The sequence below is a fragment of the Vicugna pacos genome, chromosome 27, assembly GCF_048564905.1.
Source record: "Vicugna pacos chromosome 27, VicPac4, whole genome shotgun sequence".
NCBI classification, from domain to species: Eukaryota; Metazoa; Chordata; class Mammalia; order Artiodactyla; family Camelidae; genus Vicugna; species Vicugna pacos.
In genome coordinates, this window is record NC_133013.1 from 12,952,498 (window position 1) to 12,976,204 (window position 23,707).

General features: G+C 40.4%; 1 long non-coding RNA gene across 5 annotated transcripts in view; it reads left to right on the plus strand.

Moving 5' to 3' along the window:
- LOC140689828 (uncharacterized) overlaps positions 1–23,707 on the plus strand; it is a 46,680-nt gene that overhangs the window by 2,381 nt on the left and 20,592 nt on the right. For 4 of the 5 annotated variants that reach the window (XR_012064963.1, XR_012064961.1, XR_012064960.1 and 1 more), the window contains 3 exons: positions 761–865; positions 2,565–2,771; positions 19,826–20,035. This is a non-coding gene — a long non-coding RNA (uncharacterized lncRNA). The remainder of the gene's footprint in view (positions 1–760; positions 866–2,564; positions 2,772–19,825; positions 20,036–23,707) is intronic. The other variant, XR_012064962.1, reaches the window with a different exon arrangement.

A 23,707-nucleotide genomic window follows, 5' to 3' on the forward strand; every position in this document is an offset into this window, starting at 1 on the left:
TGTGGAATCTTAAAAAAAAAATACAAATTTGATTTACAAACCAGAAACAGATTCACAGACATAGAAAACAAACTGGTTACCAAAGGGGAAAGTTATGGAGGGATAAATTATGAGTTTGGGATTAACAGATACACATTACTATATATAAGATAGGTAAACAACAAGGACCTACTGTATAGCACATGGAACTATATTCAATTTCTTTTTTCTTCTTTTTTTGGTAATTCAATTTCTTGTAATAAGCTATAATGGAAAAGATTCTGGTACATACAGAAACTTTATATGTATATTATGTATAATTTTATATATATAACATAATCTGTTATATATATTCTACATATAATGCAGTTATACACATATAACTGAATTGCTTTGCTATAAACCTGAAAGTAACATCATAAATCAATTACACTTCAATAAAAAATAAAAGTAAAAAAAATTAAATTTTAAAAATCTGTGGTCTTAAACATTACCTTTAGATAATATTTCAAATAGACCTTTGGGGATAGCATAAGCTTTCTGACTCCTGGCTAATCCTATGCATTAAGGATTACTGTTGCTGATAGTAAACCACCTGCCTATAGCCGTCTTGGCATCCTTTAAATGGCAATGATTGCTTCTGGCTGTTTAGCCACGAAGTAGCCACATTTCCTCCTAAGCAAGACTGGCTAAGTTCTGGGTCTTAATGGATAAAGCCCTAGCTCCCTCCCACAGGATAATACAGCTGACTCAACACTGGAATTTTCCTCTTTCTTTACAGCTCTACTAAGATCTTCAACAGGCAGCCCCATGTGTTTGTTGAATTTCATCTCAGATCACAAGATTTCCTCCTTGCCTTTTTAAAATCCGGTGTCCGTTCTATTTGGTGAGCACTTAGTAAACATCTTAAATCAGAATGGGCAGAGGGAACGCAAAGATGAGTAAAAACAATATGCACTTCCTTGTTAAAGGATAATTTCCCCCCCAAAATGGTAAAACTGTGATTATTATACAGATGTAAAATGAAACATGTGTCAGAGATTTTATTTAACCCCTTATTAATGAGGGGGACCTACTAAAATGTCACAACCAGTTTGGAGAGGAAAACTGAACAAACACAAGTGTGTATGGATGTTGCAAGCTGGACCCTGTACACAGGGGGCAAGGAGAGACTGAAGAATGAGGCAGACCACTCCAGATGGGTAGGTAGATGGTTTAATAAGCAAGGAGGCTTGTTAACCAATATACTGTCTTCTTACCTGCCTGCCAGAATCTTGACCGTTTATATAGGGGCCTTATTGGGGTTCAGCCATGCATACCATCCAGATGGTCTCAGCAGTGTCACCCAGCCCAAGCTCCTACTGCTCGCCGCACAACAATAGCGACTTTACTCTGAAAGCCAGTAGGCTGAGAAGATGGTGGACTAAAGAACCGTCTTGTCTCAAAGAACCATCTTGCCTGAGTTAGAATCCAGACTTCTTTTATACTAAAAGGGGAGGGAGTAAACTCAAACATTTCCTGATTCCAATCAGCCCCTTCAGGGAGATGTGTTCATTTTTTCCTTTCTTCCTTCCTGAAGTCATTCACAGGTATGTCTGGTCAGGATGTACCCTGTGAGCTAAACAAAGGTATTTTTACTTAATGCTTATTACCCGGGAGGTGAGATCATTATGCATAGTTTAAGCTTATAGGCAACATTCCTCTTAGTGATTAACTTGTAGCAAAAGCAACAGAATACAAAGGTTAAAGTAAAAGAAACAGAGCCAATATGGAGTTAGATTTCCCTATTACAGCACCTTACTCTCTCAAGGATACGTCTTGAAAGTGGTTCCTGCAGTGGGAACTGTGGGCAGAGCACACATTCCAGAAACAGGGGAGGGGTGGGAGCTACCTATTGCCCAGGTCCAGCTAGAGGGTCAAGTGGTGGTCACATCCTCTCAATGACCTCCTCCAACAATGGAGTAAAGCAGTGTTGAAATGAATTTGCAGATGGATGCCAAACCACCTCTTCCAAAGGTGGAGGGGAGAGGTGTCCGTCCACTGGGCAGAATTAATTTGCGTAACTCTACACAAGGATTATTTTGCATTGCTGTTAGTTATCTAAAGATTATCAAGTTATAAAAAAAATTTCAAAGGCCATGAGAGGCTGGAATCAGATAATCCGGAAGGATTTGCTATAGACAGTGCGTAGTTTTCCGGGGAAATACATCTTTTTCTCTGAATCCTCCAATCTGGGTTGGTCTGTCGATTTTCTTTTGATTAGACTGAGGTCTAGTTTTTCGTTTTTTGTTTTGTAAAAGTACCATCTAGGTGAAGTGCCTTTGCTGCCACATCTTATTGGGAGGTGTACAAGCCAAGGTGTGTGCTATCCACACCATGTCGCTGGTGGTGTTTATTTTTATCCTACCATCATTTCTCAGAATTTTAAAGAATACACTTGGATCTTGTTTGGGTATTTCATCACTAGCATGGAGAGCATAAAGTTTAGGAAGTGGGTGGGGTTCTCCGCTCCGCACTCTGATAGTTTGCATTGTCTGTGAGTCAGTAACCTGACATGTTTGACTGTTAAATCCTTCTCCAAACAGGAAAGGACGAGAAAAATCACCAGCCCTATGAAGTGGCGCGTGGTTTATCCCTGCACAAGCCAGAGCAGGAGGAGCACTCCGGCTTCCAGTAATCTGCAGAGCAGCTCTGCTAAGTCATACCTCACCCCTCCTACAGCGAGCCCTGTAAAGTGTGAAAGCACTTCCTGGCAAAGGTACCGCCCCACGGCAATGGCATAAGAGGCCTGGGTAAGTTGCAAGATTCAGGAGACCCAGGAGTTGTGTCTGAGGTACCCTCTTCCAGCCCTTTTGGATTTATCCTGTGGGCATTGATAGGTTTTGTAGAAGTTTCTGTTGCCCTCCTTTCATGAGACCCTTCTCCATGAGTTCATGTGGCAAAGGGGTTTTCTTAAATACTTGCACAATGGACCAAAAATAATCTCTTTCTTTTTAGGGCTTATTTCTCTCCTTCACTTGTACAGCCTGCACATACGTGGCTTTTCTTTATCAAGAGGCCAGATTTTAAGGAAGTAAATCTGCTTTCATGGATCTTTTCATATAAAACAGAGCTCTTTTATTTTTAGGTGAGTTTGAGAGGGGATAAGGAACAAAGGAAAGTGAAAATATATTTTTATTTGCTTATTTGATGGGTGGTTTAAAATAGGCTATGCCTACTTCCTCCTAGGGGAAATACTAAAGGAGACTGAATGCCTCATGATAAAGGAATAGACTTGAATAAATAAACTTTGGCATGAGACTCTTGTCTCCTACTCCAGCTTCTCACAGGCTGAAGCTCAGGGGAGGGAGGGGGCCAAGGATTTGCAAATGACAAGGATTTGCTGACGGGATTACAACTTCACTAAGGGACATTAATCCCAGGGGTATCTACAGATGGGCTTTTGTTGTGTTTGCTCTGTTAATTGGAAAGTAGAAGGACGTGTACAGCTGGAACTATTTAACTAAATCTTAAAAATAAAAAGTGTTTTGTGAACCTACTCACTGGTTAAACTCCATCTCAGTTAGAGAGCCTGATTTAGAAGGCACTGTCAAAGCACTGTTTCACAGGACGTTGTAAACTTTAAAATCAATTTCATTGAGTTCAAGGGTATTAAATATCTCATTATTAGACATGCATCCTACACTAGTATTTGTTGTAACTCTTTAAAAATTGAGGTACAGTTGACCTATAATAAAGCATACATATTAAGGTGCACAATTTAATACGTTTTGACTTGTTTACACATCCATAAACCATCACTGCCATCAAGACAGTGAACATATCCATCACCCACAAGTTTCCATGTGCCCTTGGCAAACTCTTCCTTGCTCTCTATAACTATAGATTAATTTACATTCCGTAGAGTTTAGGTAAATGGAGTCATACAGAATTTTTATCTGGCTTCTTTCACTCAAGATAATTACTTCAAGTTTCATCCAGTTGAAGTGTAACCCAATAGCTAACTTATTATTGCTGAGTTGTTTCCATGGTTATGGATATACTGTAATTTCTTTGTCCATCCACCTGGTGGTGGACATTTGAGTTCCTTCCAATTTACAGCAGTTACAAATAAAGCTGCTTGAACATTTGTGTGTAAGTGTTTGAAAGAACATACGCTTTCTTCCCTCTGGAGCAAATATATAGGAATAGAATGAATGGATCATATGATACATATATGCTTAATTTTTAAAGAAATTGCCAACCATTTTTCAAAGCGGATGTACCATTTTACATCCCCAATGACCATATATGAAGTTCCACTTTCTCCTCCTACTTGCCAGCAATAGGTACGGTTTTAAATTTTAGCCATTCTAATAGGTATGCAGTGGTTTTAATTTGCAGAGTCCTAATGACTTCTGATGTTGAGCACGTTTGCATATACTAATTGGCCATTCATATATCTACTATGAAAAAGTGAGAAGTTTTTGCCCATTTAAAAAATTGTGTTGTTTCCTATTGTTGAGTTTTGAGAATTCTTTATGTATTCTGGATCCAGTTCTTTTATCAGATCTAAGCTTTACAAATATTCTCCCAGTCTGTGGCTTGTATTTGTATTTACCCAAATTTTGTTCTTATGTTATTCACCCAGTGTTACTTGAAGAGCAGACATTTAAAAATTTTGATGAAGTCTATGTAAAAAAATCATTTGCTCTTAATCATGCTTTGATGTTGTCTCCAAAATATAGACCTATTTGCCCAATCCTAGGTCGCAAAGACTTTCTCCTATGTTTTCTTCTTATGATTTCATAGTTTTAGGTTTTACATTGAGATCCCTGATCAGTTTTGTCTTGTTTAGTATGTGTTAAGGATCAAAGTTCTTTTTTGCTTTTGTTTTGCATATGTATATCCAGTTTTTTCAGATTTTCCTTTCTCCACTTCATTGCTTTTACAGCTTTGTCAAAAATCAATGGTGCATATATGTGTCCTTGTATCTATTTCTGGACTCTGTTCTGCTCCATTGATTTATTTATTTGTCTTGACACTAATACCACAGTCTTGATTCCTGGAGCTTATAATGAGTTTTAAAATCAGGTGGTAATAGTGCTCTAAATTTGTTTTTCTTTTCCAAAGCTGTTATAGGTGCCTAGATTCTTTGCATTTGCATGTAAGCTTTAGAATCAGCATGTCCATATTCGTAAAAAAGTCTGCTGAGATTTTGATTGGAATTGTGTTAAATCTGTAGACCAATTTGGGGAGAGCAACAGCTTAAAAGTATTGAGTCTTCCAACACATCAAGAAGAAATATACCCCCATTTTTTAAAATTTCTCCTTTGATTTCTCTCAGCAATGTTTTTTGGCTTTTACAATTCAGATCTCATACATCTTTGGTTAGACTTAGCCCTAAATATTTCATTTAAAAATAACTGTAGCTGCTATTGTTTTTTTTTAATTTTAATTTCTGATCGTTTGTTGCTGGCATGTATATATACAGTCAATTAAATTTTCCACATAAATGATCATGTCACCCGGGAATTAAAAACATTTGGATTTTTTTTTTTCTTTTCAAATCGGGTAGATTTTATTTCTCTTCTGGTCTGATTGCCCTGGAAAGAGCCACCTGTTCCTTGCTGAAGATAAACTGTCAGATCAGACAACTTTGCCTTTTCCCAGGAACCAGCCTTCAGTGTTTCACCATGAAGTGTGTGGTTAGCTATGGGGTATCAGGGCGAAGAATCTCCCTTCTGTTCCTTGTTTGCTGAAGGTTTCTTAAGCCAAGAATGGATTTTGAATTTTTCCAAGTGCTTTTTCTGCATCTATTGAGATTATTTTGTTTTTACTGCTTTAATTGGTTAGCATGGCTATATCTATGTTCACTGGTGTTTGTATGTTAGATCAATCGTGCATACCTGGATAAACCCTCTTGGTCATGGTAGATTATTCTTTTTGTGTATTGTTAGATTCAATTTGCTACCTTCTATTTAGAATTTTTGCATCACTGAGCATGAAGGATATTAATCAATTACCTTCTTTTCTTGTAATGCTTTTTTTTTTTGGTTTTACTGTCAGTGTGATGCTGGTCTCATAGAATGAGTTGGGAACTATTAGTTTTCTATTGCTGCATAAAAAATAACTGCATGCTTAGTGGCTTAAAACAACCCAGTTTATTAGCTCAGCATTCCATCATGGCCTGGCAGGATACTCTGTTCAGCATATCGGGAGGCTGAAAGCAAGATACTGGCTGGATTGGAATCTCGCGGGACCCTTGGGGAAAAACTCCACTTCTGTGCTTTTTCTTGTTAATAGGACTCAGTTCCTTGCACTCGTAGCACTGATGTCTCTCTTTCTTCACTAGCCGTAAAATGGGCCACTCTCATCTCCTGGTATCCCCATACTCCTTGCCAGATGCGCCCCCTCTACCTTCAAGCCAGCAACAGAGCATCAGATCCAGTTTGTGTTTCAAGTCCCTGATTTCTTCCTCTGTGACCTGCCAGAGAAAACACTCTACTCCTGAAGTCCTACCCAGATAATCTCCCCACCTTAAAGTCAACTGATTTGGGACCTTAATTATACTCCTTCCCAGTAACGCCTGGATTATTGTTTGATTGAATAACTGGGAGCAGGTGTATGTACACTAGGGGCTGGGAATTTGTGAGGCCGCCTTGAAATTCTGCCTCCTACAGACAGTTTGTATACATTTGTGTGTTGTTTCCTCCTTAAACATTTGCTAGAATTCCCCAGTGATGCCATCTGGGCTTCGCGTTTCCTTTGAAGGAAAGCTTATAACTAAAAACTCAATTTTTTAATAGAACCAGATGATCTATTTCTTCTTGCATGAGGTTTACTAGTTTGTGACTTTCAAGAAATTTTTCTAATTAATTCATATTGTTGAATTGATTGGCATAGAGCTATTTATAAAATTTCCTTGATATGCACAAATATCTGTAGAATCAGTTGTGATAAAATCTGACCCACTAGTAATTTGACTTTTTGTTCATGTCAGATCTGACTGGCTTGTCAATGTTACGTATTATTGATCTTCTCAAATAATTTTAGTTTTGTTTATTTTCTCTTATTATTTTTCTCTTTTCTATTTCATTGAATTCTATTTTGATCTTTATAATTTGTTTTTTATTTTATTTACTTTGGGTTTTGCCCTCCTCCTTTTTTCCAGATTCTTAAGGAAGAAACATTAAGTCTTTGACTTGAGAAATTTTTCTATTTAATAGAACCATTTAGTACCATAAATATCACCCTAATGTATTTCATGACATTCAACAAATTCTACTATGCTGTGTTTTCATTTTCTTTTTCCATTTAATATGTTTCCTAATTCTCTTTTTGATTGCTTCTTTGACACACGGATTACTTAGATGTGTGATATTTAGTTTCCATATTTTAGGTGTGTTCAAGAGACCCTTCTGTTTGAATTCTAATTTAGATTTAAATTTATAATAAAACCTACTTCACATGATTTGAATCCTTTTTAATTTATTGAGACTTGTTTTCTGGCCCCAATTATATTTTTTATAAATGTTCTGTGCATTGTTGAACAGAGTGTGTGTTCTAATGTTTTGAAGCGGATTGTTCTCCACGTGTAAAATAAGTCAGGTTTGTGGATAATTGTGTTCAACTTTCCTACATCCTTGTTGATTTTGCGTCTGCTTATTCTATCAATTGTTGAGGGAGGGGTATAGAAATCTCTGACTATGTTGTTTTTAATTTGTCTCTTTCTTCTGCAATTTCAGTAGACTTTACCTGGTGAATTCTAAAGCTTAGATACATAAACATTTTGTATCATGTTGTCCTCTTGATTGACATTTTTATCATCATTTACTGTTACTAATATTCTTTCAAATTTACTTTGTGGGAAATTAATATACCCATTTTTTAAAGTACATGAGTAGTTTATCTTTTCCACTACTTTATTTTTTTAATATATTTACATCCTTTATAAAGTTCATTTCTCCCTAAGCAGCGTATAGCTGGATCTTGTTTTGTTATCCAATCCAACATTTTGTTTTTTGATAATATTTTTTTTTGCTGGGGAGGTAATTAGGTTTGTTTATTTATTTTTAGAGGAGATGCTGGGGATTGAACCCAGGACCTTGTGCACACTAGGCAGGTACTCTGCCACTGAGCTATCCACCCCCAAAATTTTGCTTTTTAATTGGCATATTTGAGCTGCTTACATTTACTGTGGTTATTGATATGATTAAACTTAAATCTATTATCTTGTTATTTGTTTTCTATTTGTCCCATCTGTTTGCTGTTTCCTTTCTCTCTCTTTCTATCTTCTCCAGGATTAATTGAATATATTTTTGTGATTCAATTTTGTCTCCTTTTGGCTCATTAGCTGTACTATTTGTTTTGTTATTTCAGTCATTGCTTTAGGGTTTGTCTTGAACTCATCACTGTCTACCTGCAAGTGATGTCGCAGCACTCTGTACGCGGTGAAGTCTACACTAGCACACTCCCATTTCCCATCTCCTGCCTTTTGTGCTTTCGTTATATATGTTTCCTTAGTAATCAAACTGAGCAAAGGTAAAGGTAGAAAGAAAGAAAGAGAGAAAGAAAGAAAGAAAAAGAGAAAGAAAGGAAGGAAGGGAGGGAAGGTATAGCTCAGTGTGTGTTTAGCATGAAAGATATCCTGGGTTCAATCCCCAGTACCTCTATTAACATAAATAAATAAATAAACCTAATTACCTCCCCGCATAAGAAAAAGGAAAGAAAGGGAAAGAGAGAATAAAAGGAAGGAAGGAAGGAAGGAAGGAAGGAAGGAAGGAAGGAAGGAAGGAAGGGAGGGAGGGAGGGAGGAAGAAAGAAAGAAAGAAAGAAAGAAAGAAAGAAAGAAAGAAAGAAAGAAAGAAAGAAAGAAAGAAAGAAAGAAAGAAAGAAAGAAAGAAAGAAAGGAAGAAAGAAAGAAAGAAAGAAAGAAAAAATAGAACAGTAATCCCTTACCTACAATAACAAAATCCAAGAAGCTCCAAAAATCAGATTTTCACGATAAATTTTACAGCAACATCTGACCTAATCTGAGTTGATTTGGTGGCAAAGCCTGACCGGAAATGACATGCCGTCAGTCATCACCTTTATTACTGTTATTGTAATTATTTATACACTTTCCCACGGAAAATTGTGTGCAGAGAATGAACACATCGGGCCGGAGACCGCTATCCTGAGAAAGGCCTGACTGCAAGGTCGGCCCCTGACCGGCCGCCGGGAACGAGGATTCAGGAGGTTTGCCTCGTTCCGCAACGTACGAGGGGCTCCCCTGTGCTCAGCGGTTGACAGAAACCACATCGTTGATGCCGAAAACCTGTCTTCATCTTCTTTTTTTTTCCTTCTGGGAGCCTTGAATGTCGGTCTGTGCTAGGCAGAGCGTGTTTACGTGTCGAGTCCCCAGTAAACACCCTGGGCACTGAGTCTCCACTGAGCTCCTGCGCCGGGCGGGCAGCGCTTCACGTGTGCGTCCCGGTTTGCAGCTGGAGGAGGGAAGCGCATCCCCGCGACCCCCTGGGGAGAAGGCTCCTGGGGGCTTGCGCCGGTTTCCTCGGGACTTCGCCTCTCGAGCCCTTTCTCTTCGCTGACTTTGCTTTGCGCCCTTGCGTGGTGATAGATCATAGCCGTGAACACGACCCCGCGCTGGGCCTTGCGAGGCTTGCTCGTCCAGCGCCAGTCCTGGAAGTGGTCCTGGGAACCCCCGACGAGAAAATGAGTGATTACGAGGTGCTCCTCTGGAACTTGCTGGGACTGTTACGTAGCATTTGCTGTGTGCACCGTGTAACTTACCTAAAACCCCCAAATTCCGAATTCTGCATTCCAAAGCCTACATGACCTGTGATTTCGGATAAAAGATTGTGTAACTATGTCCACAAACACACATACAGTAAAATATAAGTAGTTTGCTTATATAACTAGTTGAGATGAACTCAACTTGTTCATCTAGTTGATCCTTTCCAGGTGGGATAAACCAGGATACCTTAAGCCAAGATGATGATGATGAAAGTGTTAGTGGTGATGATGATGATGATGATGATGATGATGATGATGATGATGATGATGATGATGATGATGATGATAATAATAGTAACCACAACAACAGCTAATACATCTGAAATTTTCACACCCGATGCCAGACACTGTTTACAACCTCCACCATAACTCAGCAAACTACGCATCATTATGATTTCTCTTTTCGCTGAACATAAACTAAGGCTCGAAGAGGTTATGGGATGTGACCAACATCAGAAATTCACAAGGACTGGGGTCTGGATTTCAACCCAGGTTCATCTGGCTGGAGGTCTGCGCCCTGATCACAACGCACAGGGAGCAGCTCAGCTCTATACAGAGCTCATTTCTCTCTTTCCTTTCCTTAGCTCTGTCTCCAGTGCTCACAGACTCACTTCTGGGATTCCCGCTGGTCTGTGTGCCTCCGGCTTATTGACAGAATTGCACCGCAGGCCATTTGCTTCTCTTAGCGCTGCTTGTTGGCAGCAGAGAATGTGCTTTTGCGTTCCCTTGCTGGCCTTGGTTCCTTCACCAGGTAATCACGACAATATGCCACAGACCCTTTCCCACAAGTGCCCCTGTATTGTAGTAAATAATTTCCTGAGTGCAGATAAAGGCAAACCTCATCAAGCCCATTTAACAGTGAAAGAAACCAAGTCAAAGAGCCGAGGAGAAAAATAAGAGGGCCAGAATGGAAGCTGGAACGCAGGTCTTTAACAGGGCCAGGACTTGGCAGGACAGGGAGATGGGCTTAAGGCTGAGCTGCCTTCTGCACGGCGTGTTTGACATGTACTTAATGCCCCAGCCTCATAGCTCTATGAGGAATAGCTTTCTCTCACTTGGAAAGTCATTTGTAGCTAGTATGAAAATATAACAAGGCACATATGGGGAAAGGCTCACAGAGGAGGGGGCGCTGCACTAGGAAGAGATCTAAGTCCCATCAATGAACTATTTCCTTGTGCTGTGATGTTGGGCATGTCACGTAGCACCCTGAGCCTCGGGTACCACCGACAACAAAGTGAGGGTTGTTCCCCTTTACCTCTGAAGTCCCCTTCAATTCCAGAATTCTCTGATCACCCAAAATAAACTTTCTGGGTCAAAATAGGTTTCACAAGAGGCATCTGAAGAAAGAAAAGCTACTTTGTCAGTGACATATTCTTCTTAACGTTCTATTAATAAAGTCCATATCTGGGGCAGAGTTCCTAAGGGCCTCCCCATCCCCGTGCTCTGAGATTTGGGCTTCTCTTCAAATGTCCTCTAATCTTTATGAGGTTTCAGAGGGTCCGAGAGAACAACGCCAGAGTCTTAATGATCTAGCAGACAGCAAGTTTGGTCTTGATTGCATCACCTATAAAAGCATAGAGAGGGGGAAAAAAATCTGATTTCATCGTTCTCCTTTTGGGAATACATCATTTTGTCCTTAGTAAGGAGGACATTTGTTGAAACATCTCAGTATTTAAAACCGCACAATGCTTTTTGTTTAATGGCTGCACTAGAGAGTATCACAAAAGACACAGGAGGCAGTAAATTACAGCTCAGAAAGCACTGGACTTGGAGAAAATGAGACTGTTTGGATGCTTTAACGGACCATGGGATGTGAGGTGGTGACTTACCACCCCGAGTGCTCAGGTGAAGTCACAGTAAAGTGGCCAGTTCTGCCTTTCTTGCCGAGTAGTTGAGACAGATGAAGTGGGGGGACTCACAGGACCGTGTATGAATACAGCCCACGGAGCGGGGCCTGAGATGTTAAGTTCAACCATCTCTGAGCAACTGCTACTTGGAAAGACCTTGAGGGCAGGGATTGTCACTATGTTCATTTTTCTGCCTAGTCGGTCACCTGTTTCAGTGCAGACACTGTGATGGCTAATTTTATATGTCAGCTTAATCAGTCAGGGGATGCCCAGGTATCTCCTGACATGGCTGTGTCTGTAAGTGTGTTTCCAGAAGAGATTAGCACTTGCTTTGGTGACCTGAGAAAAGCAGACTGCCTTCCCCAGCGTGGGAGAGTGTCATTCAACGCGACGAGGTCCTGAGTGGAACCTGAAGACAGAGGAAGTTTGAACTCGTTCACTGCCCGACTGCTGAGCCGGGCTGTCGGTCTTCTCCTGCCCTCTGAACTCCTGCTTCTCAGGGTCTTCAAACCCTAACTGCAATCTGCACCGTCAGCTCTCAGGCCCTTGAACTACACCGCTGCTTTCCTGGGTCTTCAGCTTGTAGATGACAGATCATGGGACTTCTCAGTCTTCATAAGCATGTGGGCAAATTCCTTCTAATAAATCATATTATATATATATAAAATGATATATATTTTATATACATTAAATATATACACATAAAATTGTATATGTACATAAAGTTATATGCACACACACATATCTATATATATATCTCCTGTGGAGTCTCTTTCTCTGGAAAACCCTGGCAAATACAGACACCCAGCAGTGAAAGTCTAGGACAATCGGCCAAGTAACGAGTCAAAGAGTTATTAACAATGCTGTTAATAACAGCAGGTTAAGTGTATTGAATCAAAGTGCATCCTGATGCTTAGTACTTTGGATACACTGATTTCTTTAGCTCATCATAGTAACGTACGAGGTAGGTTATCACCTCTGCTAGTGTCTGCATTGAACAGAGGAGAAAATTGAATCCAAAGGGGTCGAACCCACTGTGGGCTGCAGCAAAGCTACATTTCTAACTGAGGATTTTCTGATTCTCGAGTCCATTGTGACATACAAAGCAGGTGGCTGGTCTCAGAGCAAGAACAGCTGTGGGGAGAAGCAGCCATCCTCAGAAATATGTTGGTTAAGAGCTTGAGACTTAAAACTTTGAAAATTGAGAGAGTCTGCTGTTCTACAAACTATCCTGGTTTGAGGGAGCTGAATCCCAGGGCAAAGAGAGCTTAGACAAAAGAGAGAATTTTAGACAGAATAAGATAGCAACTCTTCTCTTGGTCTTTCTGGTTAAGAGTTATTACCTTCCTATTAAGGAGTCACTGAATACCTGTGTCAGACCTTCATCATGGGCAGGCACACCTTGTTTTATTGTGCTTAACAGATATTGCATTTTTTTTTCAAATTAAAGGTTTGTGGCCACCTGGGTCAAACAAGTCTATTGGTGCCATTTTTCCAACAGCTTTTGCTCATTTCATGTCCCTGTATCACATTTGGTAACTCATAATATTTCAAACATGTACATTATTTTTATATTTGTTCTGATGATCTGTGATCAGCGATCTTTGATGTTACTGTTACAAAAAGATTATAGCTAGCTGAAGGCTCACGTGGCGGTTAGCATTTTTAGCCATAAAATACTTTTAATTAAGGCATATATGTTGTTTCAGAGGCATAATGCTACTGCACGTTTAATAGACTACAGGGTAAACATAACTTTTATATGCCCTGGGAAACCAAAAAATGTGTGTGACTCACTTTATTGGGATATTTGCTTTATTGCTGTGGTTTGGAGCAGAACTCACAGCATCTCTGAGGTGTGCCTGCAAAGCCACGTGATGGTAGTCAGTCATATAGTGAAGTATGTATGGTTCTTGGTTCAGAATGTGGGTGTGGTCATCCTGATGAATCCTTTAGCCATCTTTGCACAGTTCCTTTTCAAGATCTCCTCCAGGTGGTAATGTAGAGCAGGGATTGGCAAATTGTTTCTGTAAATTTGTTCAGCTTTCCAAGCTATCCGGTGTCTCTCACAACCACTCCAGTCTTCTGGCACAGTGTGAAATCAACCACAGACAATGTGTGAATGAATGACTGTGGGCATGACTGTGTTCCAATAAAACTTTATTTATAAAAATAGGCAGCAGGTAGTTTGCCAAGCCTTGGGGCATGATGAGTGTTTATATTAGGTAGGGTGACCAGCTCATCCTGTTTTGCTCAGGACTGGCCCAGGTTTAGCACTGAAATTTCTGCCTCCCATGAAACCCCTCATTCCAAGAGGAATCAGGAAGGTTGGTTAGCGTGGACTATTAGGTAGGTTCTATTTTTAATTTGCAATCAAGTTCAGAGACGTAGAATGCACCAAATGTGGTAAGAATCATCCCCTTTCCCTTAAAAATTATCTGGCTAAGCTTATATTTGTCAGCATAAAGTTATAAATGACAAGTACATTCTGTTAACCCACATATTATGTACATACAAGGACAGGAACCACATCACAATTTTCCTTGCCTACATCTGCTCCCATACAAGGATTCTCCTCTTCCTCCCAAAGTTGGCCCCATCTTCAGACAAAGCTACACGTTGAGTGTTGACAAGGTGCCTGGACATCTCAGGAGATAAAAGTGAAGTATAAGAATTGTCATTGTTGAACTAATTATTATTGTCCCATGTTAGAGCAAATCCCAGAGAACAATGATGGATAAATAAGAGAGCATTTTCAGGGACTGAGGTGAGCCAGAGGAAAAACAATCCCAAACAGACCACTAATGGACTCTTTTCTTAGTAGCTTCCGTCAGCTCCAGGCTGGGCTTTTCGGATAATACATGAGGAATTACCAAAACTAACAGCACTGTGATTTTCCTACTGTCAGGAAGGTCTCAAAATACCGGGGCTGCAAATACTAGGCAGATGTTCATTGTACTTAGAGGGAGAAAACCGGCACCTCCTGGTGCAACCCATGTGACCTTGGACCAGTGGCTAAGTTCTTAGACCTGAGTGTCCTCATCTTCCAGATGATAATAAAACCAAGCACTTCATAGAGCTGTAGTGGAAATCAAAGGTGGCACTCTTTGGGAATCTGCCTGATTTAGAGACTATGTCATTGTATAAATGATTTGACTGGCAATGAGGCTGCCTCCTTTTACGGGACTCAACAACCGGGGAAACTAACCCCGTCTTGGTGAATCCAGGAAGCATCCCAGAGATCACTGCATTTATGTTCAAAACTGAAAGATGGTTAATATTTATATAAGTAAAGGGAGAGGAAAGAGGGAGGAAAGTAGGCTGGGAAAAGGGAAACATTTTGTGAAAATAGGGAACCGAGAGAGGATAGAGACAAGAAAAGAAGAGAGAGAGAAATTGAGAGAAAATGAAAGAAAGAGGGAGAGACATGGTGGGGAGAGACGAGAGAGAGAAAGTTCAAAGAACTAAAAGAAATCCCGGGGCAATTGGAGAGGAAGAGAGCATGGGGTGGAGTGGAGGGGGTACATGAGAAGAGACTGGCCTGGCCCTGATCACACAGGCTCTGTAAAATACATGGAGGGCAATGTTTTCCTGGGGCTGTGTGAGTGTCAGGTGCACCATTTGAATTTTAAAGTTTTTAGAAATTATTTTAAAAAAATCATTGCACTGACTACAGAATGGGACACATCTCGCTACAGAATGGCCGTAGGATTGGGGGCGGGGTAGGGTGGAGGGTACAGGAGTGGGGAGACAAAACTGGATTCAGACAAAACTGGAACTAAATCCCCAAGGAAGCTATTATAAATGTCAGGGTGAGAGGCGGTGGGGTGGGACTGGTGGCGTGTTCCTTGGGAAAACCAAAGGGAATCCCTGCCCAGGTCAGAGCCTGGAACCACCAGAGCAGACAAATGAAGAAGGTGGAGAAACATTTACAATACGGAGATACCTGAAGAAACTAAAAATAGACTTACCATATGACCCAGCGATCCCGCCCCTGGGCATATATCTGGAGAAACCTCTTCATTCGAAAAGACACGTGCTCCCCAATGTTCATAGCAGCACTACTGACAACAGCCAGGACGTGGAAGCAACTAAATGCCCATCAGCAGATGACAGGATACTATGTGGTTGTGATCTTTTTCAAGGGTCCTATCAATGAAAGTCCTCCAGTTGATCCACTGGAAAGCAGTGTGTTTTACCTAGCCAGATACCCAGCAGTGTGTCATCGCCATCTTATGTCAGGATGCTTTCGGCTGTTTGGCCCTTGACACAGTTTAAATAGACAGAGACAAGACCATCTTACCTACCCATAAGAAATTATACATATCACACATATTGGTGACATGACCTCCTAGAATCTTAAGGGAAGGAAGTTCTCTGGCTTAATAAAATTCATGTGTGCCATGGAGTGGGCGATCAACCCTGCGAAAATATAATAGGCCCCCACTTCATGGTCAGAGATATACTGGAATATTTTTTTCCAAAGTAAAGGACGAGTGATTCTACCCTGCACTCTGTATTATTAAGAATATATACTATATTTGGATGGATATTTAAAGCTGATTACTGACTAATCATAAAGATTTCTGTAGTGGGTTGAAATACATAACCATGTGCTAAACCCTGGACCTGTGAATGTGACCTTATTTGAAGAAAGGTCTTTGCAGAGGTAATTAAGTCAAGGATCTTGAGATGAGATCATCCTGGATTTAGGGCATGCCCTAAATCCAAAGACAGTGTCCTTATAAGAAAAGCGGGAGACATAAGCAGACACAGAGGGGAAGGCAGTGTGAAGGCAGAGGCAGACACTGCGGTGGTTATGTCCGTCAAGCAAGGAATGCCAAGGGTTGCTGTGACCACCAGAAGCGAGGAGAGAGGCGTGGCGTGGATTCTGCCTCAGAGCCTCCAGCTGAAACCAACCCTGCTGACACTTCGATGTTTGACTCTAGTCTCCGGAACTGTGAGAGAGTAAATTCCTGTTGTTTTAAACCACCAACTTTGCAGTAACTTGTCACCAGAGCTGTAGGAAACTAGTGAAGCGTCCCAGTCCGAATGGGGCCCAGAACAAAGGAAGCTTCCCCAGACAGTTCACGTGGCAGTTTAAGTAGAACCAGGGGACAGTACTTAAAATTCTGGAGGTAGATCAAGGCATGGTATGAGACTGTGATAACCCCAATAGGAGAATCTCTCCGACCACTGGGGTTTTAGTAGAGCTGTTCTTCAGCAAGAAGTTATGCTCCTTTATAGAAAGAGCTTTCGGTTTACTACTGGGCCTTGATAAAATTTGAACTCCTGGTTGTGTAAATCCAGGTGCTCATAGGCCCTGAGTTACTTATTATGATCTGTGTATCTGTTTCACTAAGGAAACATCACCCTGTGGAAGGAAGTACACAAAGGTGAGGCCCCAGCAGGCCCTGAAGGCACAGATAAGTTATATCAGCACATGATTCACATTTCTCATGTAACGACTTCTGCCATCCAGTACTAAGCCAGACTTCAAACAGTCAATGTTTAGGCCAAGAGAGTGAGTGGCTTCTTCAGTCTGCAAAGGCTGAATGCTCCCATCCAAGGGTGTGAAAGAGAGATCAAAACATATCTTAATTCAGCTTAGCCTAAAGTGACAGGAGAAAGCACACATTCTCCTGAGACACAGAAAAGGCAGCCCCATGATTTTGTTCCTGCTTGTAAACTGGATTACATGAAGGGTGCTAGCACAATGCTGAAAAAAATTCAACCCAGAGCCCAGAAAAATGTAAAACATCAGAGAAAAGGCAGGAAGAATGTCATGAGAGAATGAGCTCAGAGGGAGGATGGAAAGGGTTAAGGAGGTTTGAGAAGAATCTGAGAGGGCCCACTGGGAGAAAAAAAAATGACATTTTTTGTATCTCAGCATAATAAAGGCCACATATGACAAGCCCACAGCTAACACCACACTCAGAGATGAAAAGCTGAAAGCTTTTCCTCTAAGATCAGGAATAGAGGAGGACGCCCCCTTTCACTGCGTTTATTCGACATAGCTTTAAACATAGTACTGGAAGCCTTAGCCAGAGCAATTAGGCAAGAAAACCAAATAAAAGACATCCAAATCAGAAAGGGAGAAGTGAAACTGTAACTATTTGCAGACGGCATGCTATCATATATAGAAAACCCTAAAGACTCTGCCAAAAAACTCTTAGGACTAGTAAATGAATTGAGTAAATTTGGAGGATACAAAATCAATATGCAAAAATCTTGTATTTCTGTATACTAGCAATACACTCTCAGAAAGAGAAATTAAGAAAACAATCCCATTTATAATTGCAGCCCAGTTAGCTCACTCCAGGTGGCTTTCTTGGGGGAATGCCTGGTGATTTTTTTCTGAAGGGATTCCCGGAATAGAAGGGGGCATGGTAGCAATGCCAGGAGTGTCTAGGCTTAATCAAAATCTTACTGATGCAGAGGGTCTTAGAGCTATGCCAGCTCCAGAAGTTATGGAGGCCTTCCAGGATACGGCCCAGACCTCAGATAAGCTGAAATAACAGAATAATAAAGTGAGTTACCATAGTGTGTAATACTGGTACTCCCACCAGGTCTCCTTGGTCCCTTTAATTTTCTTTTCGGGCCCCAGGACTTTAAGGAACTTTTGCTCCCAATAGTCAGCACTTGTAGCTCTGTTTTTTTTTTCCCTTTTCTTTTCTGTAACTCTGTTTCAAATGGACCATTCTTGGCAGCCTCTGGGAATTTCATTGTCTCTAAGCCAATGACCAATGGATTTGGGATTTTAAAAGCTCTATGCCAGTGCTGAGTGGCAAATAACAACCCGGACATCTCCCTTGGGATAAACTGAGCCATTTCTCCGTAAACCTTTACCAGAAACCCTTATGCCATGCTCTTCTTTGGTTCCCCTCTCTTCCTTTTCCTGTTTCCATCACTTTCTCACAAGTTTTCCCTTGGGATAGCTTCATTCATAAATCTCCTGTTCAATGCTCCCTGACTTGGAGTCTTCTTTGGGGGCAGTTGACCTAAAACACTTAATGCATGTGTTCAGTAAATGGTCAGTTAAATGTGGAAGTCAAATCTAACGCCTTTAAACAAATAAAGCTTTTGCTGAAAGAAAAACAACCCAGATCACTTAAATTAAGTTCACAATAATACAACCAGCAGGCATCTGGCTTTCTAATCAAGCAAGTTGGGGGACTTTGAAGATGATGATCCTAACCGCCTGCCCCAGTGCCCCGGAAACATTTTAAAATTGATTTGCCTTTGGACTTTCCAAGTACGCTTTCTTTACTAGGAATTATAAAATGCATACACTGGTGATATGTGAAAAATATTTAAAACATCAATGAATGTAGATGGTAATTCACAGATTTTTTTTCTTTACTAGTGATTTTGTTAGTTTCTTTGAATTGGTTTCTCTATGCGCTTGCTAAGGGTGGCCATAGCAAAATACCATAGATGGGGTGGCTTAAACAAATGAAATTTATTTTCTCATATTTCTGGATGCTAGAAATCTAAGACCAAGGTATCAACAGGTTTGATATTTTCCAAGGCTTCTCTCCCTGGTTCATAGATGGCTAGGCGCCTACTCACTGTGTTGGCGAATCCCTGGCGTCTCTTTTGGTGTTTAAATTTCCTCTTCTTATAAGGACATCAGTCAGATAATTGCCCTATTTTTGATTAATCAGTCTTTAAAAGGCCCTATCTCCAAATACATTCACATCTGAATGGAGAGGCACGATTTAGTCCATAACCATTGCACATGGCATAAGAATTTCAAGTGTGAAATATTTCTTGTTCTACACTGAATAGAAAATGGTTGAATCACAGAGAGGCAAATATTATTCATTATTTACACAGGTAAAGCTGGAGTTTGGTTTAAGACTATGGAGTTATTTTGATTTGTGCTTAAGCCTTCTTTTGTTAAAAAATATTGATGCTGATAACAAAACCATTAGGGCCACTTGTGTAGAATTTGAGTGGAGATTTAAATTACCTGGTGGGGACACATCCGTCTCTCTCATTATTTTGTATTACAGAAGCCGCCATGAGTAAATCAGGAACAGGCTGGCTGATAATTAAAATCTTACAATGCGGTGAAAGGCATTGTTTTATAATTACACAGTAGGGTTGATTTACTATCATGTAGTCTCTGTTCTTATCCAAAATATAACAAGTATTTTTTTTTTTAAAAGAAAGTTACTGAGAGAGTGTTGAAGGACTGCTGTTTTACCCCATACACTTAGGAGCACCAGGAGCCAAAATACTCTCGTGTGACATTTGGGGTCACCCCAATGATTAAGCACCCCCCGAACTACTTAAGTGCAGCAGAAGACAAGGTAGACATGGAGTGGGCTGTGGTGCAGGTACTACCATCAGTGTGCCCTGCTGTCCAGACCTGCTGCAGAGAAAATGACTAGAACCGTTACCCAGAATTTCCTTCCTCATTCGGTCATGTAAGTATTTTAACTAACTTCCTTATTTTTTTTTTTTTTTTGTCTCTTTCCACCAAGATCTCACATACACTGGTGATGTCTGACTCTGTAATTATTTTGTGGTTTGCAATATATCAGGATAAAATTGCTATAACACTAAAAAAAGGGAAGAGATGTCAGTCAGGGGCCTTGGGACTGAAGCTTGAACGAAGGGGAGAGATTTTATTGGCTTGGTTTGGGGAGCAGAATACGTTCAGCTGTTCAAGGGTGAATTGTTTCCAAGTTAGGTAGAAGACTTTTACAGCGTATGTTTTGTTTTGCTTTTGTTTTTGAAGTGCCGTTCTGGGAAATGGTAAGGTGGGATGTGGTGGAAATGTGTCTCTTGTTTTGGCTACTCCTGATTGAAAGAGCCTCACTTTTGGGGGGAATTTCTGCGCTGGGTGTCCTGGCAGGACATCAGCTATGCCTAGGCTTGGAAGCCTGGCAGTGCGAGGGTGGGCAGGTGATGAAGGATGAGCCGATAGGGCACACGGCGCCAGGCTCTTGAATCTTCGGAGGACAGCGGGAGGTTTCACGGGTTTGAGCTGACAGTACACAGGATGAGACCCGTGCTCTCAGTTTCAGTGTCGGTGGCAGCAGTGGTCCACGTCTTGTTAAAACCTTGTCTACTTTGGTTCAGCCCTTTTCTCTAGTCTCCCTGTGAAGTTTGATGGATGCCGCAAAGCCTTCCAAATGCATTGCTGTTTGCACGATTTAGCCAAATTCTGCTGTGGCTTGAGGCAGTACATTTTGACTAATAGGCAGACTTTTAACACACATTGTCTCATCTTGCCCTCTTGCTGTTCCAAGGCTAGTTCTCCCATCCAGGCTTGGAAATGTTTCTTTTCGTACTTCTCTGGAATTTTCTCCCTTTGGGTGGCCTCCTTCCCATACATGTCTGAGCAAGGACACTGCTCGCCGACACCTCCCTGCCGGCACGTTCCTCTGCCTCCTGGCACAGGGCCGTCTTTCGTCCTCACTCCTCTGCCTTCACCACTTCCTCATCCTTCCTGTTTACACCCGTCTCTGGGCCTCTTCCTTATTCATAACTTCCTTACTTATTAAACTGTACATCATCTCAGGCACCTGTTGCAACTGCAATGACTTCGGCTGATTGGAGCCATGCTCCAAGGCTCAGCCCAAGACTGGCTGTTCCTCCTTCTCTTAAAACTTCATCTCAAAGAACCCATCCTTTCTTGTCAAAATGCCTCTTTATCTCTGGACCCAATCTCTCTCCTGTGTTATTTCAACATCGGTGCCATCCTTTCTACAAATATTGATTGTATCTTTATCACCCCGATCCATTTGTACTGAAATCTCAGAATCACCTGTGGTACATTTCTAACGCTCACCAAGTTTCAGCGTCTACATTTTTCATCTCTGTCCCTTTCTTTTCAACCCTCTGTCACTTCCTTCATTCAGACCATCTTCAATTGACATTAGGATAATTTCCAAAATAGTGATCTCTTTCTTCTAATGATCTTTGTTTTTATTTTTCTTGCACAAAGACAAAAAAGATTAACATTAAAAAATTTAACAAACACAATATGAATATTTAATAATAAGGAACACATTTATCTTAAGATAAACATTAGCCTTTTTCAAATTATCATCATGTATTCCGGCATGAATTACTTAGTGAAATGCAGATCACTAAGCATCAGGTGTGAACTGATTCTCTCTGCTACTGTTGACTGAGCGTAGTAAAGGGATTTTTTGGAAAACAAGGAGGTCAGAATTTTGTCCTATAGAGGACTTTGCCTCATTCAGAGTCAGTGGCTGGATATTCTTTTCATAACTGCAAGGTAATCGGATTTTAAAGCTCGAAGAATCTTGAAGATTATTTAGATCAGTTCTCTCAATAAGTAAGAAAATTAAAACATAAAAAGATGGTCATGTGTCAGAAGTAGAGCTAAGATTTAACTCCCCACCACTCATCTCCCAAACCTCATATTCCTTCATCTATTTTTATTTTTTAAATTGTGGTTAAAAAAAAAACACATGTAACATAAAATGAACCATCTTAACTATTTTAAAGTTCCCAGTTCAGCAGCGTTAACTCTGTTCACATAGTCGTGCAACAGATCCTGGACGTTTTAATCTTGCCAATCTGAATGTTGCACCCATTGAGTAACTCCCCATTTCCCTCTCCTCTCAGCCCCTGGCAACCACAATTCTACTTTTTGTTTCTATGAGTTTGACTACTTTCGATATCCCATATGAATGGAATCACAACAGTAGTTGTCTTTTTGTGACAGCCTTATTTCACTTAGCATAATGTCCTAAAGTTTTATCCATAGTGTAGCATGGGACAGGATTTTCTTCTTTTTTAAAAAAAAACTGAATAATATTACACTATATGTATATACCATATTTCTTTATCCACTTATCTGTCAGGAGACATTCAGGTTGCTTCCTCCTTCTGGCTATTGTGAATAGGGCTGCAAAGTGATACAAAGAGTTTTGATACAAAGAGATTTGATCGCCAGCTACACCAGGAGGTTGGAGGATCTACCTGAGAAATATTCTTTTTATAAAGTAATCTCTGTTTTGAGAGTATACCTAGAATATTCTCCAGATAAACACAATCAAGACCCCAGAACATCCTAGAATCATAGACTAACCAAGGCACCAGCTTCTTTCTCTTTAGGTAATTCCCACACTTCTGATTTGACTTTCAAGGAAAAAGGATGTATTTATATCCACTCCAAGTCTACCTGTTTTGGACTTTGAAATTGTGGGTAGAAAAAAGAGTTAAGGGGGAGAAAGAAGACACCAAAAAGGAGATGAGTAGAGGAAAATGGGACAGAAATGACACTGAGGCTTGAACCAGCACAGAAGCTAATAATTAAAGCTGCGAAAGCAGGTTTCCTGTCTGCTTCTGGTCCTCCTCTGAAAACTGTTTCCAAGAAGGCCAAAGGCCATATCCAGTGGCCTGCACTGCCACCTGCAGGCAGGAGTCCTGAAACAGTGACAGTGGAATCCCAGGCAGTCTTATCCTCGGCTTTGGAAAAAACAGCATATGCCTTGAATACCATCAGTTTGCCCTCTAACTGTGTCATCATATTCTTTCTTTCTTTTGTTTTTTTACTTTTCAGGCTAGCTTTTAAATGGATATTTTTCATGAATCTTAAAAGGTACATTTCCACTTACATTTCATCACTCTCTAAAATCAGAGTGTGTCTTGAAATCGATTGTCAGTTTAATTGGCAGACTTCTTTTTCTTCGTGATACATCTTCAAATTTATGTCATTTTATACTTGGCCAAATAAATATGGCCATTTTATTTTGAATATATCAGAGGTGTGGCCTGATGGAAAAAACTTTTTTTTTTTTTGAGTGTGAAAGATCAGCTGTCACCTTGACTCTCTAATTTCCTTTCTTAAACCCTGGATCTCCATTATTTACTAAGTATTTGATTTTAGGAAAGGTAATAATCTCTCTGACCGTTGATATCTTCATCCTTAAACTACGTCTCCTGTAGGGTACGTATCTTTGCGAGAGGTAAATGAAATAGTATGTATGGTCCTTGAACGATTCCTACCTAGTACCTTAAAGTACTCAATAAGCAACTATTATCATTTTCAAATTAAGATCTCAAAAACGGGTAGGTGCTCCTGCCACTGCCTGAGTGAAAAGTATGCCAGAAAAAAT